Here is a 19,908-nt window from a genome sequence, read left to right as displayed (position 1 = left end):
TGGAACGAGAGCCAAAACAACGACGATTTATATAGTCCAAAGAATCGACGTATTACTTTTTAAATTCCATCACTCGTCTTTTGTGTGGAATTGCAATCAGGAATAGCAGTAGGAGTTGGAAATTAGTGCGCAAAGTGGGAGTTGCTGCTTTAAGATTGTGAATGTCCTCTGTCGTCCATTAAGATTCAGGAGGGGTATCACGTGCTGGCTTGTGAGACCTGGTCTTACAGAATGTTTTTTTCTCAAACTATATAAGGCTAGTACTTATTTCGGTACCTTTTCAGTTTCTCAAAGGTGTTGGTAAGTTTACGCCCTCTCTAAAAATATATTGTTTACTATTTTATTTGTAATTTTCATGTGAAAGGGACTAAATCAACAAAACGGCTAGGTCTAGGCCCACATTGGTGGAGGCAGAACAGAATTTATAACAATGCCGGGATGTCGAGACAAACACATTTGGCTTTTGGATGTATATTTACACACTGTACATAAAAATAGCAATACAGAAAAGAAATCAAGATCAAAAAAATTTAAAATAAACTTGACTTTTTGTTGTACTTGTTTTAAAAGTTTTGCCAAGGAATAACTTTGATGGTATTCTCGGTTGAAAACAGCTTGTATCAGGTGTATATCCAAGAGCCAAAAGGTATTTCTCGAGGATGTCCCGTTCTATTAGACTAGGTTTTTTGGGGTGAGGGTCCAGAACTTCTTGCAAGCATATAAAACAAACGAGAAACATAAAATTACAAGACAATAGGTTGTCTTGTTTGTCACATGATTGATTCTCACATACACATCAAACGAGAAAGCAGGGGTGGACCCAAGAAAACCCAACATCCCCACATCGCTTTAAGAGCATGGTTAAGGCCTTCTTTCATTCATAGAGTAGGAATTTTATACGCGATTTAGATCTTTTTGCAACGTCTAGTCCGATTTGATTTGATCTGGGGCTAATTTGTTTCCAATGCTTTAATTATGATACTTCTGTACAATTTACTTAAAAAATTACATCGAGATCTATGAACCGTATAATTGTGCAACCATGGATGCTGACACGAGATGTCGAATCTTGTTTTTCGGGGAACCAAAATGTATGGGGCTACTACGGTCAACTGGCCATTAGGCCAACTCCACCGCGCGACCCTATCCTGTCCGTCCCCGTTCGTTTGGGGTAAAAGGGACAAACGAGATGGCCCAGCGCGCGGGCGCAAACGGACAAATGTCCGGATTCCGTCCGCTTTTGACCCATCCCCGGCCCAAACTTGCGCTCGGTTTGGGGTGAAACGGACGCGCGCGGACGGCCTCGACGCACGCCCTTGTCCCCTCCGTGGCCCGCCTGTCGGGGACACTAGCAGTCCCTCCGCTCCCAACGCTTCACCCTCTCTCCCCGCCCCGCCCTGCCGCCGGCGCCGCCGCTATTATCCGGCCGCCTCCTCACCGCGCAGCCCCCCGCCGTCCGTACCAAACCACGTCTCGACATGGCCGCCACCACGCCCGCGCTTCCGCCGTAGTTTTGGTCGTCGATCGGAGGAGGTTTGGCCCTCGCCGTCCTTGCCGGTGGCAGAGGGGACACGACTGCCGGCGACGTACCACGGCGGCCGAGGCAGATTCCCAGGAGAGCTCCAGAGCGGCCTGTAGTCGGCCGACAACCACCCTGCTGCGTCGAGGTGATCATCGCGGCCTCTTCGCCACCACGAGCGCAAGGTGTTTGACCTTTTGCCAACAAAGGTATGGACAGTGGAGACGAGTTTTTCTACCATCACTTCCTTTGTTCATCGGACGATTCGTCGTCGGATGATGACGATCTTGTGGTGGCTGCACTGGTCGTTCACGACCATATTCAACGGCAGCTTCCTCGGTACAGGGGGTCAGTCCCTGGCCGTGCTCCCAACCTGAACCGCAACAGGGAGAGAGGCCACGCCCTGCTCTATGCAGATTACTTTGCCAACACCCCGCTCTTCAGGCCGGATAAATTTCGTCGCCGTTTTCGTATGGCCAGGCATGTGTTCAATCGTATCCGAGAGGGAGTGGTTGCTCATGACCCATACTTCGAGTGCAAGACGGATGCCCTTGGCAAGCTTGGATTCTCCTCCTACCAGAAATGCACCGCGGCCATCCGCATGCTTGCATATGGAATTCCAGGCGATCTGGTTGATGAGTATGTGCGTATGAGTGAGACAACATGTCTGATGTCAATGTACAAGTTTTGCCAGGCTGTGATCGAGGTCTTTGGCCCAGAGTACTTGAGGCAGCCAACTGCCGCTGATACAGAGAGATTGTTGGCGACCAACGCAGCTAGAGGCTTTCCAGGTATGCTTGGCAGCATAGATTGTATGCACTGGGAGTGGAAGAACTGTCCATTTGCTTGGCAGGGCCAGTACAAGGGGCATGTTAACGGGTGCACTGTCATATTAGAAGCGGTGGCATCACAAGATCTTTGGATATGACATTCTTTCTTCGGCATGGCAGGTTCTCACAATGATATCAACGTGCTGCAGCGTTCTCCAGTCTTCGCGAGGCTTGCAGAAGGCCACTCCCCACCTGTCAACTTTGAGATCAACGGCCACCATTACAACAAGGGATACTATCTAGCAGATGGTATATATCCTCAGTGGTCAACTTTTCTGAAGACAGTCTCGAAACCCCAAGGTGAGAAGAGAAAGAGATTTGCCCAAATGCAAGAGAGTGTTAGAAAGGATGTGGAATGTGCTTTTGGTGTGCTTCAATCCCGGTGGGGTATCGTTCGAAACCCTGCACTGTCATGGGATGAAAGGAAGCTTTGGGAGGTGATAACTGCTTGTGTGATCATGCACAACATGATCGTCGAGGACGAGCGTGATGAGAGTATCTTCGACCAAGGATTTGATTATCAAGGTGAAAATATTGAGCCCCTGCACCAAGACCCGGCCACATTTGAACAGTTTGCCCAATTCCACCGTGAGATGCGTGATTGGCACACTCATGTGAATCTTTAAAATGACTTGGTTGAGCACGTGTGGGATCACGTTGGCAACCAATACATGTATTTGTCCATTTTATATTCAGTCAAGACAATTTCGATTTAGTTGTAAAACTATTTTATTAAAGACAATTTCAATTGGGTTGTAAAACTATTTTAATTTTTAGACAAATATTTGGGTTCGAAACTAGTTTTAATGCAAATTTGGGCAATTCTTGGCTCTGACGGACAGGATGGGGCAAAAGGATGCGGCCGCGCGCTGGGTGCACGGCCACTGCATCCCAGAACAGGCCCGGACACGACCCCAAATCCCTACCTAAAGAGACAAAAACAGAACAAAACGGACATCCGTTTGGAGTCGGGCGGTGTAGTTGGCCTTACCACCATGTCTCCGCGACGTACCTGCAAATACAGTGCCAGCCAAGTACGCAACATAGCTGGTAGTACGTACGTGAGACGATCACGTGGGGGATGGATTGATGGGCTGTATTGCTACGACTCTAGCTTGTAGTCCACCCTATACAAGTAGTATACCGTAGAGACTGGAGGTTTGGGTTGTGAGATCCGCGGCGCGTGGGTACAGAGTGGAGGATGCATGTTTGCGTGAACTGCACTTGGAACCATTGGGATAACATACAATACTCCGGCGGGCGAGTGAATAATCTACTCCGGTAGAGTAGACGAGACACCCTTGGATTGGCAAAGGTTGGCTCTGATTACCAGGCCACACGTTACCATCACACCACTAACGACGACGACACTTTCCGCACAAATCCATCATCGATCCCGTGCAGTGTTATACTATATGCCAGCTTTATACGTGTTCTACCACACAGCTGTTATGGTGAGACGGATACGCACAGGGCACACAGGCTAGGGCAGACGGCAGGCATCACAATTGTGAAGGATGATAAACCCATCTTATCTCATTTGTCTCAAAAACCAACAAGGCTACAAAGGCCAGAGCCCAGAGGTAGAATGATTATACTCCATAAATAAGGCTAGAAAATACTGTACTACGTACTCCGGTAGGGGATGTTCCAAGTGACACTCTCCATGTCTGGATATAGTACAGTACTAGTGTATTTTTCAGTACTGGGGTACTTGATTACTCTTCGATCTTAAGCAAGTGCACTTGTTTAACCAGCTAGGGGTAGCTCGGTAGGTTGGTTAGTACCAGTACGTACTCCGTCATCCCGGTCCGTATATCGGTTGCACTGAAGTGAACTACTGTAGTACCTACAGGCTACAGTAGCCTATCATTCCTTGCTATTTCCGAGGGAGATCACGAGAGTGCAATCAGCAAAGTAGCCTACTAAGTTAATCTTCCCGAGATCAAATCTTGAGCACCGCTGGCACGAGCGAGATTGCTACCACCGGCAGGTAAAAAAACATTTCTAGGGTTGTACTCCTACCAGTAAGCAAGCAATGGGCGATGCACTGATGCACACATGCCAGCAGAATAGTAGGACACACACATCATACCAGCAGGGTTGGCATTTCTTGAGAGGTGGAGTAATTAGCAGGAATCATCAGCAAGAAGGCGGGCATATAGTAGTGAGATAATGTGCTGTCGGGTGTCTTTATGCTGCATCTCGATGGCGCCTTGCGAGACACATACACATGCTTGTTGTTATTAACCATAATGTAGTATCAAGTTTTTCCTTAGTCAAAAACCATATATAGCCCTAAAGAAACTATATATACTCTATCATGTTTTTCCTTAGTCGAAACTATATATATATATATATATATATATATATATATATATATATATATATATATATATATATATATATAGGACGGCAGTTTGGGACACCTAGGTGCCCAGGCTCCTAGCCTTTCGACCGCTCGATTGCATTTAGATGCCTGTTCATGTATTACATTACAATTGACTGATTTGGAAATAATTATGACAGAATAACTACCATAAATATGAACCATTAGTAGCATGCAAGGCTATAATTATGTAGTAGTAGCAAATAGGAAAGAGAATTCCACGCATGGCAACATTCCATATTTGACAGCTATTAATAGAAATATGAGAGACACAAATAAGAAATTAATGCGTATGAAGACATTTTTCATATATATATTAGTAAAAGGTACGTTGTACTCATCCGTGGAAATGTTTTTTTTTATAATAGGAATACAATATATTAGGTATATGAGACAATGGGTATGACCCGGTCTTAATTTTTTTTAAATGCCATATACCTTGGAAATTAATTCATTAGAAACAGACATACGAACATCCATTTGGTATAACCATAGGTATATCCAATATATACCTAATAGGTATATATGTACAATTTGGACATTAGGGTATACGATAAATTGGGTAAATAAATAGGAGGTATGTTTCACTCTTATCGCCGTAGGGTATATTATAGCGTGGGTATCATACATTAGTCATATGATATATTGAATATATATTAGAAACATACATACGAACAAAATGTCCAAAAATAAATTATTAAATATATATAGGTATCTGCGTATATATATATATATAGTTTTGTTGGTAGGTATTAGATACCCGTATTAGGAAACAAAAATACACGTATTAGACACCCGCGACAGTTCAAAACAAATCAACATTAATACAATTTATTATATGGCAAGTCTTGCATGTCTAATATTAAAAAAAAACAAAAACAAAATGTAAGCATGGAAAGTCTTGCATGAAGAATAGTTAGGAAACAAATTAAATATACCACGGTTTTCAAAATAATCAAGGTGCCTGGGCACCTAGGTGCCCCATCTATTTTACCTATATATATATATATATATATATATATAACTATATATCAATTTGTATGGCTTATTGGCCCTGCACACGACACGTGGCACTCACTTGATTCATGGGGCACGCTTAGATTGTCATCTTAATCATTGTTAATTATACAAGACAAAGATCGACAGCCACGGTGAGTGAACCTTTAGCGCGCAATTAAATAGCAAGGATACCATTTTTTATTTTGCATCTTGCGATGAACTGATATGAAGAGGAAGTCTGATAGTTTTTTCTTTCATTTGATATACCATGAATTGCATTCATATGCTTCCATTTTGGACTCGGCGGCGGCCTCTGGCGGAAAATAAGGCACGTGAAAGGACACGCGGAGATGGCAAACGGGCTCGCCGGTGGTGGCGTGGCAGTTTCAGGTGGGAAATGCACGTGTAGGGTCTAGAATGGCCTAACTAGGTGCGCGGCGGTAGCTGGAAGAGAAGGAGCTCGAGCGCTGATGTTGGCTCTCATATTCATAGTTGACAACATGGCCAAATGATGGCCAACACATCGAATGGATGTTTCATATGAGTCTCCCCTCCGTTATTGCCAGCATTGAGACTCACAAAAGAAAAGATGGGTCAAATGAGGTGAAAACTTGGTGGCAAACGCACAGGGCTTCTGCCCAATTTATTTGCAATCGTTAGTGCACAACCACAATTTCAAAAGAAAAGTGGCGGGCATCAAATATCAAGTTGGATAGTGGCCAGACCTAATTTCCACATAAAAAATGAGTTGAACCCAATTGCAAAGGAAGAACTCAAGGGCACTCTACAAATCTACATCATCGTTCATTCGTCTTAAGCGCGAATGAGAAATTACTCACCCAACGACCATATTTTTCGAAAAGGGGCGCTTTATTACTTAAAGGATTTAAGCATTACACTCGGCCTCTGCATAATTAAGATGCACACAGCCAAATAAGATCCTCTCACATAAAATAAAAATAAAGAGGTGAATTACAACGAAACATGTAGAGTCCGAATAACGCCTAATGTGGAGGGGGGTCAATCCTTAGATCATGCTGCCACCCATGTTGGGTAAAAGTATCCCTCGCCGTAGCCTCCAATCGTGTACACACCTCCGTAAACAAGTCTCGATTCTTCAGCGTTGTAAAGAGGACCATAAACGAAGAGTCCTGGTACATCTGTAGATAACCTGCAACAGAGAAGTACTTTTATCGTTAAAAACCTTATCATTTCTACATAGCCAAAGCGACCAAATAACGACAAGCGCTCCCACCCTGAGAAGAGTTCTAAACCTGTGATCAATCCCATGTAACCAATTGCCAAATACATTAGCAACACTATAGGGAGGATACAAGCCAGAAGCTATTTGGATGACTGACCATATAGAACGAGCCAATTTGCATTGGAAGAATAAATGTTTTATTGTCTCCCCATGGTGACAAAATACACACTGCGGGCTTTCACGCCAATTCCTCTTAATAAGGTTATCTTTAAAAAGAATGACTCCGCGACGAAGATACCATGCAAAGATTTTATTCTTAAGAGGTATCTTCATCTTTCAGATTTTCTTGTTATTAACAACTGGCACATCGGACTGGATTAATGCTCTTACATAGAATCCACTGAGAATTGTCCATTTCCATGGAGGTTCCATCAGAATACATCAAACCCATGTGACAATTGCACCGTGGACAACCGTTGGAGCAGGATATTCCACGAATGGAGTCTGGGTCCAATTAAGTCTCTTCTGAACATCACATTTGGCGGAAATGATTCCATTACCGTGGCGATAGTATCACCTTTGTGGCGCACAATGTTGTATAGAGCCGGATATTGTTCCCGAAGTGTGGCATTTCCTAGCCACTTGTCCTCCCAGAATCTAATTTTCGAGCCGTCCTTAATTGAGAAGGATCCATAGCAGAAGAAATATTTCTTCGTAGCCATTAGACCTGCCCAAAAGTGGGAATTCCCAGGCTTCCAATATACTTGGGATACCGCCTTGGAACCCACATATTTCCTCCTTAGGAAGGTTTGCCATACACCATCTTCCGTTAGTAATTTAAACAACCATTTGCCGAGGAGGGCCCTATTCTTAACCTCAAGGTCATGAATGCCCAATCCGCCTTGGTCTTTGGGACGGCAAACCACACTCCATTTAGCCAGTCGATATTTCTTTCTCTCGCTATCTCCTTGCCAAAAAATCTTGATCGGAAGTAATCCAATCTATGTAAAACTCCTTTCGGTAACTGGAAGAAGGAAATCATATATAGTACCATATTACTAAGTACTGAATTTATGAGGACCACTCTTCCACCCAGAGACAGCAGTTTACCTTTCCAACTGCTAAGTCTTTTTTGCAGTCTCTCCTCAACGTGTTTCCATTCAGCATTTGCGAGTCTCCGATAATGTATCGGTGTCCCCAAGTATGTGATCGGAAACTGACCCAACCCACATCCGAACAGTTTAGCGTACAGGTGGGCCTCGTCTTGAGCCTCGCCGAAGCAAAACAATTCACTTTTATGAAAATTGATCTTTAGACCCGAGAGTTGCTCGAATGCTGATAAAATCAGTTTCAGATTTCTTGCTTTCTCGAGGTCATGATCCATGAAGAGAATCATATCATCAGCATATTGAAGTATAGAGAGACCACCATCAACTAGATGATTTACTACCCCATCAATTTGGCCATCAACCTTGGCACGCTCAATCATGACCGCTAGCATATCCGCCACTATATTGAATAGCATGGGCGATATCGAGTCACCCTGTCGCAATCCCTTCTTTGTTTGGAAATAGTGTCCAATGTCATCATTGACCTTAATGGCAACACTACCTCCAGAAACGAAGCTATGGATCATCGTGCGCCACTCTGCAGAAAATCCTTTCATTCTGAGAGTCTGTTGGAGAAAAGGCCACTTGACTTTGTCATAAGCCTTTTCAAAGTCTATTTTGAGTACCACCCCATTTAACTTTTTCCGGTGTAATTCATGGACTATTTCATGAAGGATAACAACTCCATCTAGGATGTGTCTGCCTTGCATAAAAGCTGTCTGTGAAGGCCGAACCACATGTTCAGCAACCGAATTCAGCCTAATAGTCGCAACCTTCGTGAATATTTTAAAACTAACATTAAGGAGGCAAATAGGTCTATATTGTTGTATCCTTTCTGCCTCATTAACCTTAGGTAATAAAATAATCTCACCGAAGTTTAAGTGAAACAATTCTAGTTGGCCAGCATGTAGGTCGGTAAACAAAAGTAGGAGATCCGGTTTGATGACTTGCCAGAATTTCTGATAGAACTTAGCGGGAAAACCATCCGACCCGGGGCTTTGTTATGCTCCATTAGGAAAACCGCCTTTCTAAGTTCCTCCTCGGAGTATGGGGCTGTTAGAAGGTTGTTTTCCTCATCAGAGACCCGAGGGATGTCATCTGTTCGGGTCTCATCCATCAAGAAGTTTCCTTCCTCTGGGGCTCCGAACAGATTTTTATAATAATTAGTGATATAAGATTTAAGTTGCTCATGCCCCTCAATCACTCCCTCATCCTGTTGTAGGGAATGAATAATTTTCTTCCGGTGTCTGCCATTGGCGACTCCATGGAAATATCTAGTATTCGAATCACCTTTCAGGATAAATTGAGAGTTAGAATGTTGGTACCATTTGAGTTCCTCTTCACGCAGCATGTTAGCTATCTGTGCATTCGACTGATTCTTGATCTTGATTTCATGCTCAGATAGAGGTCTAACCTCTGCTAAAGCTTCTAATTCATCAATGATATGATTTTTGCAGAAGACAACACAAGTGAAATGGGGCCAATGGCACATAGAAGAATGTATTGAGCTGACCGTAGCCACCACACACTGGTGTTTACTAGGCTTAGTTAGCAAGTGAGTGATGTTTATGTCAGTGCAAACACAAATGAAAAACACATTGGTGTTTATTGCTATGGTGAGAATTTGTATCGCTACAATGAGAAACGAGAACCACTACCACATAGAATAGTAGTACAAATACGATAACATATGCACACTATCTAGATGAAGAATTCGCGAATGCAACTCGCAAAACAAAGTTCATGAAATTTCCAGAAAGGTAAACATATGAAACACAATGGACCTTTGTTGATATCTTATTGAGAAGACCATATATGGAAACATCAAAGTGCTACACACTCAATGATGTGTTTATTTTAGTCCATGAGCTAGTTTTGACATTAGCTCATGCGCTCTTAAGATGACTCTTCTTCGCTGGTAGGAGAACTATGGAAGATACTTTGACTGAATTTAGGAGCGAATACTCCCAGCTCCTCTTCCCTACTAAATTTGAGGCTTCGAGCTTCTGTCCTAGAGATGCCGTATGCATTGGCGATGACATCAACGGGCAAGGCGCCGAGGATTGAGCTCTTTCCCGCGATGTGACTAACCATGGAGTTTGCATTAGTCTTGAATTCAATGTACTTGCTTCCATCATGTTGTGCCTTCTTCATAATAACATAGTTCTGTGGTATGATTAATAGTTGCCCCGGGCTAAGAAGGCCATTGTACACATTTCGACCATGGTCATTGACAACCTGAACCCAGATATGTCCTTGGATCATGTACATCACACTATGAGCATTAATGTTCCATAATGGTGAAATAATGGCATTCTGCGATCGTAAATTATGTAAGGTATAACGTTAGAATTTCATTGTGAAGCTTTGAATATAAAAGAGTATGAAAAAACACAATATCATAATTACCTGATAGAGATGTACTCTTGTAGCACTCATTTGCACGATGTTAAGGATGGGGAACGTTTGGGTGTTGAGACGGGTTATTGTACCGGCACGCGGGTTGTATATGTCAGCACGACTGGGATCGTCGATGTTCACACTTAGCTTATGATCACAAAAGTTCTCCTCCAAACCATTCCAACCACCATAAGTTGATTGTGATGCATGAGATTGCCCTGCACGAGGTTGACATCCCGGATATGGCCCTGCCTGAGATTGTTCTTCTTGAGATTGCCCTTCCTGCCCTTCTTCAGGTTGGTCTCCTTGATAGTGTTTTGCCTGAGACTGCCCCATTTGAGGTTGCTCTCCCTGAATGTGCTTTCCCTGAGACTGCCCCGTTTGAGGTTGCTCTCCCTGAGACTGCCCCATTTGAGGTTGCTCTTCCTGAGAGTGTTTTGCCTGAGATTGCCGTTCCTCATATTGAGTGTGTGGGTAGGATTCTGGCTCTCGTTGTTGTGTAAAAACAGGCTTCAGAAATTTAAGGGTATGATTCACATGAATTATGTCATCATTTTGACTTTGAAGCCTTTGCGCTATTTTTCCACTTGTACCCAAGGCCTCAGCAAGCAATCGAACATCGAAACCACTGAATATGTTTTGACTAGAGTGAAGTTGGGAACTCCTATAGTTGCCAGCGAACAAAAATTCCTACAAGATTGATCAAGAAGAGAAATTAAACAACATGTCACTTTGTAAACTACATTAAATACAACAGGTTAGTTGAATAGACTTATTGACCCCACATAGATTTGTCTCAAAGATCATTTGTTACCTTATGCCTAGGCTCAAGTTGATTAGCATAGTTGTTTACGTCGAAAACATAGATAGCCACAATTGGCGCATCACCGTCATTGTAGAACCAATGTACAATGCCTGCCGGTAGTGCAATGACATCTCCTTGTCTGAAACGGTGAACTTTTTGGTGCTCATCTTTGAACTTTTGGCTTTGGCTTTGACCCTGTACGGATTGTGCTTGCCCATATTTTTGAAACTGCTTTTGGAATGTCTCTGGGCATCCAGGAAAAGACAATCCGGCGAAACCACTTCCTGGGTGACAACATATCTGCATGTTAGTATTAGAAACTTATTGACAAATAAAATACTAAAAATAGTAACCTTTATCTCAAGAAACTATTAGTAATATGAAATGGGAGTAGGGCGTTTTGGTGACCGAGCTCCATGGAGCCCTTTATTTTTGAAAAATTCAAAATTCAAACTTTTTGACTTCAAAAAATTCTGAAAATAAATATGTAACTATACACGGATGAAATGCATGTGTGTGTAAAAATTCAAGATGAAATACTTCGAAATGCGACCTATAGAAAAAAGACAAATTTCTGGACTTTGAGGATGAATAGTAACATGTGTTAAAAGGCCTCAGATTTTTCTTTTTTGCACAGCCTTCATTTCAACGTATTTCGTCCTAAAAATTTACACACATGTGTGTTATGCCTCCATGTATATCTGTAATTTTTTTCAGATTTTTTTGAATTGTAAAAATATGAATTTTCATGATTTTTGTATTTTTCAAAAACCGGCCTCCATGGAGGCCGAGCTCCAAAAGGCATTTTCGATGAAATGGTAACTATATTAATTAAATTACTACACAAACCTTGGATGATGTAGACTAATCCGTGAGTGTTGTGGTATCGTGGTAACAAATAACCACGAGGTTCGATTACACGGCGGATGACAAATACACCAGCACAACGAAATTGCTCATTTTCCTCATCAAAATACTCAGTCAGGCCTGCTTGTGACCTCACTTGACGAAGTGGTGTAGATGCTTGAAGCCTATTGAATGTACACTCTCTGAAACCCCCTTGGCGAGAGCTTTGCCATGGGTTAAAGCTCATGCCAAACAGTTGTGCCATGGAGCTATGGCACAAGAGCAAAATGCAAAAGTAAAAAAAGAGCGAAGCGAAACCAGTGGCTGCCATGGCTGTTTGAAGAGGAGAGAGAAGTTTTCTTGATGTTAGCGTTGGGAGATGTGTGTGGCTTTTATAGCCAAACAAAATCTACCTAGAACTTATGTAGAGACAAGATTTGTTAAGATAAATATGTAGAACATATGATAATTTCGACAATTGGAAAGTTGAGTGGCTCTAACCAACTCTCATGAGTTAAAGTTATATATGACTGCACGCAAACATAGAAAATCCTTTCTGTGTTGACTTTAACGATCATCTACATCATTATTTCTAGAAAGGTTTTCGTACACGTTGGTTAAGTGTTTCTTTTTCACGTAACTTACAAACTTCTTAAACATATCTGTACCAACTTCTGTCTAGTGCTCGCTTTTATGCTTGTTTGTTTACTGCACCGCTAACTGGAAACATCACTTTAGTTGCTGCATAACAAATACATTTGGATAGTTTTGCACTTGTGTGATGATGAGATTTTGCTTCGCCAAAGTAGTGTATACTGGATGACACACATCCACGTAGGCACACACTTAATACGTATCAGGATAAGGAAAAAAAGCAGCTTTCCATGATGATGCATTATCCATCTGGATACAAGGAGTGCAGATATGAAAAGTTCAGATAAGAAGAAAAAACACTTGTTGGAGCAAACTAATCACACCTTTTTTTGAGGGAAAGATTCACACTTGTTTTGTTCCCTTTTAAGAGAGAAGAGGCATCTCCACGCAAATGAGGCCGTATTAGTAATAGGTCCAGTCTTAATTATCTTATGGGCTGTTGACCCAACATTTCTACACTGATGGAGTGCCCTATTTAAGGCCGAACCCTATTCGGCGCCTTAAGCGCCCGTTCCAGGCGTTTTGGCAAACGGGCGCATACCCTCCCTGTCCGATGGGCCGGCCCATTTATACCTATTTTTTCTGTTTCAAACTGCAAAAGCCTGCGCCGCGGAAATTCGAACTCGCGACCTATCAACATCCCTCCAACTACCTAAGCTGCGGTAGCCCACTACGCAAGTACGTTGCTTTAATTTGCAAGATCCTTTTCATTCTTTTATTGCATTTTCCTTTCTTTTTCTTTCCCCTTTTTCCTTTTCTTGTTCCTTTCTTTTTCTTAAATGCATGATTTAACAAAAACTCCAGTGAACATTTTCCCAATTCTTGAACTTTTTCCTCAAAATTAAATGAAGTTTTCGAATTTGTGAACTTTTATCCGTGAACCTTTTTCAAAGAAGTGAACTTTTTAATCGAAATTTGCTGAACTTTTTTCAAACCCATGAACTTTTTTAAAAATTCCGTGAACTCTTTTCAAATTTGTGAACTTTTTTTGAAAATCCGTGAACCTTTTTCAAAGAAGTGAACTTTTTTATCGAAATTTGCTGAACTTTTTTCAAACCCATGATTTTTTTCAAAATTCCGTGGACTCTTTTCAAATTTGTGAACTTTTCTTATCAAAATTGATGAAATATTTTAAATCTATGAACTTTTTGATCGAAATTGATGAACTTTTTAAAAAATTCGGTGAACTCTTTGCAAATTTGTGAACTTTTATGAACTTTTTTCAAAAGTGATGAACTTATTTTTAAAATTGAGTTTTTTCAAATTCGTGAATTCTTTTTCATATTTCAATTTTTTTCAAATAAATTATACTGGGACTGAACCACGGGTCTCGTAGTGTGTGTTTTCGCATTGATATCGTCAAAGACAGTCAGGTGCGGTGGTTGTTGCGTCTACTGCTGCAGCGTTCGCATCCTAGTTTGAATCCCACTACTAGCAGAATATAGTTCCTTTTTGTCCGATTTATTTTAGCGAGCTATGCTGGGCCGGCCCATTACCGCTTGCCTTCGGGCGCCAGGTGGCCTAAGCGGCGCTGAGGGCGCCGAAGAGGAGCTCTCCTATTTAAGAGTACAGATGTCCAAACATTGGCTATACCTCGCCCGACACGAGATAGAAACCCCCCTCGCCTACAGCGAGCGTCTGGTTCGCCCGGCCCAAGTATCCTACTGCAGGTTACTTCAGTTTTATTTGTTTATTCATTCGATTTTATTTACTTTTGCTCATATTTTCGAAAACAATACCATACATTCAAAAAAAATGTTAATACAATATAAAAAATTTGTTAGCGTAAATTTTAAAAAATGTTGATAGCATAAAAAGAAAATGTTGGTAATATTTGAAAAGTGTTCACTCGTTACAAAAAATGTATATGACATTTTTAAAAGTGTTTATTAAATTTAACTAATTTTTAGAGATATTTAAAACTAATGTTTCATATCATTCAAAAAAATGTATGTCACATTTCAAAAAACGTACACACGTTCCCAAATAATGAACTAAAACATTAAAAAATGTTTAACATTACTTTTTTAATGTAAAAAATGTCCACATATGTTTTTACAAACATTTAACAGAAAAATGTTAACATGCTCTAAATAATGTTGAAAGCATGTATTGGGAAAAATGTTACCCATGTATCCAAAATGTTAATACATATAAAAATGTTTTATATGTATTAGAAAAAATGTACACCAAAACATGTAATTAAAAAAACGTTAATCTTGTATTTTAAAATTTAAAACATCTATAAAAAAATGTTACTGACGTATATGGAAAACGTTCAACGTGCATAAAAAAATGTTCCATGCGTACACTAAAAATACACATCTGCACTGAAAAAAGGTGTGTTGAAAAAAAGAAAAATATTAAAAAAAGGTAAAGAGAAAAATAAAAATAATAAACAAAAATGAAATCACAGAAAAACAAAAGAAACTGATTCATAACTGCGAAACATGGTATAAAATAAGAGAAAAATGAAGAAACCCGCTGAAACCCAAGAATGAAATAAAGAAAACCAAAGAAAAAAAGAAAAGGAAAAGGAAAAAAAAAGAACACAACTTTTAGAAAAAAATTGACAGAAACCCACACAGGAAACGCACACAAAAAAACCATACTAAAAACCCGTTGTACAGTTATCTCGCATTGGGCTGGCCCGACACTTTAGCTACCTGAAAACCCTTCGGGCGAGGGTAGCTTCTATCTACAAAATTGAAGTTGGTTGTTGTTGTTGTCCTCTATCCATCTACTATTTGATACGTTTTTTAGATTCTCAAGTGCGGTTACACTTGTGCCCTAAATTGGAGTAGCTAGCTTGCCCTCTACCGCTGGGGGAGTTATCTGCGTTGCAATCTCGCCATTACCTCATATACATTTATAGTGCTATGCAACTTTGTTTGGGAATGGGTAGCTTCGTGAAATCATTGGTTGCTGCGATCCTGGGATAGTCAAGGCGTCAACCTGGCTTAATTAGCATGCCACTGGCTCCTCTTTTATTCCCTCTTTTTTGTTTCACCACAATTATAGGTTGGTGAAATGACCAAACTGCCCCTGTGGCAAATAACCAAATTCTGTTTCGATCGGTGGAGTTGATTCATCTCCCCCGGGTGATGTCATGGATCGCCAGCCCACTATGGCTGATTACTCCGGTGCGCACCTCCTATCCCGGCATGTCCAGCCCCACTGGGCTACTCCTCGCACTCCGGCATGCGCTCCAAAGTTGCTAGGTTGCCACTCGCCCAGCACACCCATTCGCCACCGGGTCACCTCTCACGCACACTCAGTTCGTTAGCCGGCATCATGTTGCAAGTGAATATTTCCATCCGTATGGTTAACTCACTCTTCCTTACAATACATTACGCAGCAATCCAGTCAAATTCTTTTCAGAAGAACCTATTGAATCAGGAAGCACTCTAGGTTTGTATGCTATGTTGACCTGTTGAAGCTAGCGATGTCCTGAACACAGCGCTCCAGTCAATTTCATTTCGCCATGTTATGTTTCTCTCTTCTTTCTTGCCACTAAGTGCTACTGTTAATCCCATTATCCTTACAACATGTTTTCTCTTCTCAATCCTTCAATTATACATTGAATTTACAGCGCTCCAGTCAATTTCATTTCGCCATGTTATGTTTATCTTTTCTTTCTTGCCAATAAGTGCTACTGTTAATCCCATTATCCTTACAACACATTTTCTCTTCTCAATCCTTCAATTATACATTGAATTTCACTTGTAAGGGCTGGTGTTGTTTCAGGATTTTTTGCATCTACTTGCAGTTTACCCTTTGATTGTGTGGAGACACAGTGTCACAAGATGCAACCTGATGCTGCCGGAAGAGGTATACATACACTGGGTCGAATTGTATGCAAAGCACGGGACATTGTTCATGGCCTCCACCACTGTTCCAGACTGGCACCATTAGAGAGATCGCGTGAGTTGGTGCAAGGTTCACCTGGACTGATAACCAGGTGGACCTGATAACAAAGTGTGCTGGATCGGGTTCTAGTGTCCATCGAGTGGGAAGTCGCCTTCACACTTTGCTCTTGAATGAAAACTGAGTAACTCCCATTTTTGTTGTGCACATTCTATATAAACATAATTTAATCTATTTCTAATTGAAGGAACATAGTTATCTTTATGTTTTCCACAATGGGTATTAGTTTACAACTAGCGGAAGACTAGCCTAACCCGTTGATAATCTAACATTGCTAGTGGAAAGAACCAGGTTAAATGTATTACGTACATGTAGGCTGATTCATGTGCTTGACTTGCCAAATGAGCATCTTGAGTTTTTATGTCCACTTCAAATGAAGATCAGCTACAGATAAATCACCAGAAACTAATACCATGGCATGAATGGATTACTAATTTCGGAGCTACTTCTGTGACGTGAGATCAATACGTGCTACTTGGCTGCTGCATCAAGAGGTGGGAAAATTTAAGTAATTAAGTTGGTTGTTGTTATCCTCTGTCCACCTTTTATTTGGTACGACTTTTAGATTCTACAGTGCAGCTACACATGTGCCACTTAATTGACACTTGCATCGGTGCACATATATAAGTATATGCTGGACGTTTTCTAGCTCTTGTGCCCAAAATTGGAGTAGTTAGCTTGTCGTCTATCACTAGTAAACTTGTTTATCAATCTCACTAATTTCTCATATACATGTATGCTGTGCAACTTTGTTTGGAAATGGGTGGTATCGTGAATGAGCGCAACACAATTTCTTGAGTGGTTGCTACCAACCTAGGGCATCTAGCCAATAGCCCATATGACTATATACTTTTGGAGCATTTTAAGGTAGATAATGAGGCCATATAGTGTCCAAATATGAGTTGGCCGCAGTTTAGTTTCATAACAAATTTGGCAGATAAGTCTCCTACTTAATGAAGATTTGGTTGGACATTTGATTGCATGCAGGCACCCAGATGTGAGGCTATAGCTACACGATCTCAGCAACGGTCTCTGAAGGATGATGAATTTAAGAAGGTGATGATCAGTCTATGGGCGATATGGTGGGCTTGGCGCATGGCAATCCAAGAATAAGAATATCAGTCCTTGCCGTCGACCCTCTGTTTTACTTAGAAATATTTAAGTGATCTAGCCTTAATCCTTGAACGTTTTGTGGCTGCGAAGCCAGCTATCTGTATGGCAAGAGCCAAGCACTGGAAGCCACCTTCAGATAGTTTTGCAAAGATCAACATCGATGCTTCAGTCTAGGAAACATGAGAAGGGAGCACTTGCCGATGTGTGTCGAGATGACCAAGGAGGCTAAGGAATTTAAATGATCCAGAAATCCTAAAGGCGATTTTGAAGTGTTCAAGATCGAGCATGAAACTAGGGAGTCGAACTTTGAAGCACATGACCTGGAAAATGCTGCTGCCTCGCTTGAATCCCGCTGGTCCTATTGGATTAGACTGGTTGAAAGATCACATAACTGTATTTTTTAGAATCATCGGGGGAGTTCCGCCACCTGAATATATTACTCAAAGTAGCAGGTCACTCCGCAAGTATTACAAGAATTACATAAGCACGTTTGCACGTGAGGACATGAAGGAACGCCACGAGAAGACGTTTTCCTTACCTCCAGACTTGGAGAGACGATGTGACCATAAGTCTGGATCAGCAATGATCTCTTTTACCAAGAGAGAGGAGTGAACATCCATGTTGCGGAAAGCCATAGCGTTCCCAGCATCCCAAATTTTCCATAGAATCTCGAGAAGGACAAAAGGCCATGACCCCAGAGGAACACCCATAGCCCAAGGTCCCTCCCATAGCCTCTGGGTGTCGCTGTAAGCAGTGGCGGCGCCACGGTAGGGGCGACTATGGTCAGCCGCCCCGGGTAGCCAAATCCCGTATACTAAAATATGATTCGTTTTGTATACATGGGCTGATACATGTGAGGATTTGCACTGGATTGGGTTACACACAAGCCCCGTAGCAGCCCATAGCCCCAATAGTTAGCTCGGCAGCCAGGAAATCCACCGAACACGTACATGCAGTCCAGGAAACCCAAATAGTACTAAAAAAAGGAAATTCCCAAATCGAGCCAGGAAGCCAGCACCCAGCAAGACTAAAACCTAGCCGCCGTCGGCTCGCCGAAACAGACCTCCGCCTCGCCGGGCCGCCAGCCACCAACCGCCGGCCGCTGGGGACCTGATCCAGATCCACCGTACGCGGATGGGCGAACCAAAAGAAGATGTCCCCGGTGTGGGAGGAGGCAGCGACGGCAGAGCATCGAGCTCGTGCAAACGCGGACCTACAGTTTGCAAAAACAGCAAGTGCAATCAGCAGGTTGTCCAACTCCAATACATTTCCTTCTCGTTCTAAGACATATATTGATATTCAACTTGTTCACCTGCTGTAGGCATCTATTAGTCATGTAGTTGGACATTTTGGGCCACCGAATGAATCATTCAAAAACGGGAGTCCATGTTAGTAGTTCTCTATGATGTTCATGTTAGATTTTGTGGTTTTGGGTGGTTACATCACCTACTTGTTGAGTATATTGAACTGTTTAAATCATTGGTTATGTTAATTTTTGAATGCATCTAGCTTAATATTTGAATTTTATGGGATTTGGTTCAGCGGACTTGCATTTGTCAATCAAAAAATCTGTACCTCAAATGTTCCGCCCTGGCTAAGTTTAATTCCTGGATCCGCCACTGGCTGTAAGGGGGACAAAAACCAAGCCACTAACCAATCCTGAGCGCGAGAGGACAGGAGAGGAAGAGATGCACAGTGTCTTCATGAGGAGCGCCACATCTTGGGCATAGGTCATTCAGAATGATGTTTTTGCGGAGCAGATTGGCGCGGGTGTTGAGGCAGTTATTTAAGAGGAGCCAAGCGAAAACCTTCACTTTGTTTGGCACATGTGTGCCCCAGATCGGAGCAGCATTCCTGTCGAAGTTGTCAGTGCGAAGAACAAGTTCATAAGCTGACCAAACCGAGAAGTCCTTGCCGCCAATAAGAAATCTTGAGTCCGGCCCCGGAGATGGCATAAAATCTTGTGACACAGACAAAAGTGAAGCCAATTCCTGGGAGGCTGCGGAGGTTAGGCGATCCTGCATATTAGAGACTATACCGAGATGCAAAACACTAGCTACTATGACTAAGGGATTGAGCGCCAGAATTTTCCCGTTTACAAACATTGTTCCAA

At 41.9% G+C, this 19,908-nt stretch overlaps 1 pseudogene across 1 annotated transcript; it reads right to left on the bottom strand.

Annotated features, from left to right (window-relative positions):
- Positions 1 to 9,819: 9,819 nt before the first annotated feature.
- On the bottom strand, positions 9,820 to 12,474 carry LOC123189207 (glutelin type-B 1-like; annotated as a pseudogene). The gene is made up of 4 exons (XR_006495638.1): positions 12,105 to 12,474; positions 11,265 to 11,539; positions 10,460 to 11,140; positions 9,820 to 10,366 (listed from the first exon to the last, which is right to left on the bottom strand). The product of XR_006495638.1 is annotated as a glutelin type-B 1-like (transcript).
- Positions 12,475 to 19,908: the final 7,434 nt, after the last annotated feature.

The sequence above is a fragment of the Triticum aestivum genome, chromosome 1A (assembly GCF_018294505.1).
Source record: "Triticum aestivum cultivar Chinese Spring chromosome 1A, IWGSC CS RefSeq v2.1, whole genome shotgun sequence".
Taxonomy (NCBI): Eukaryota; Viridiplantae; Streptophyta; class Magnoliopsida; order Poales; family Poaceae; genus Triticum; species Triticum aestivum.
Note: the sequence above shows the minus strand (reverse complement) of the source record. Positions and strands in the feature narration are given on the sequence as shown.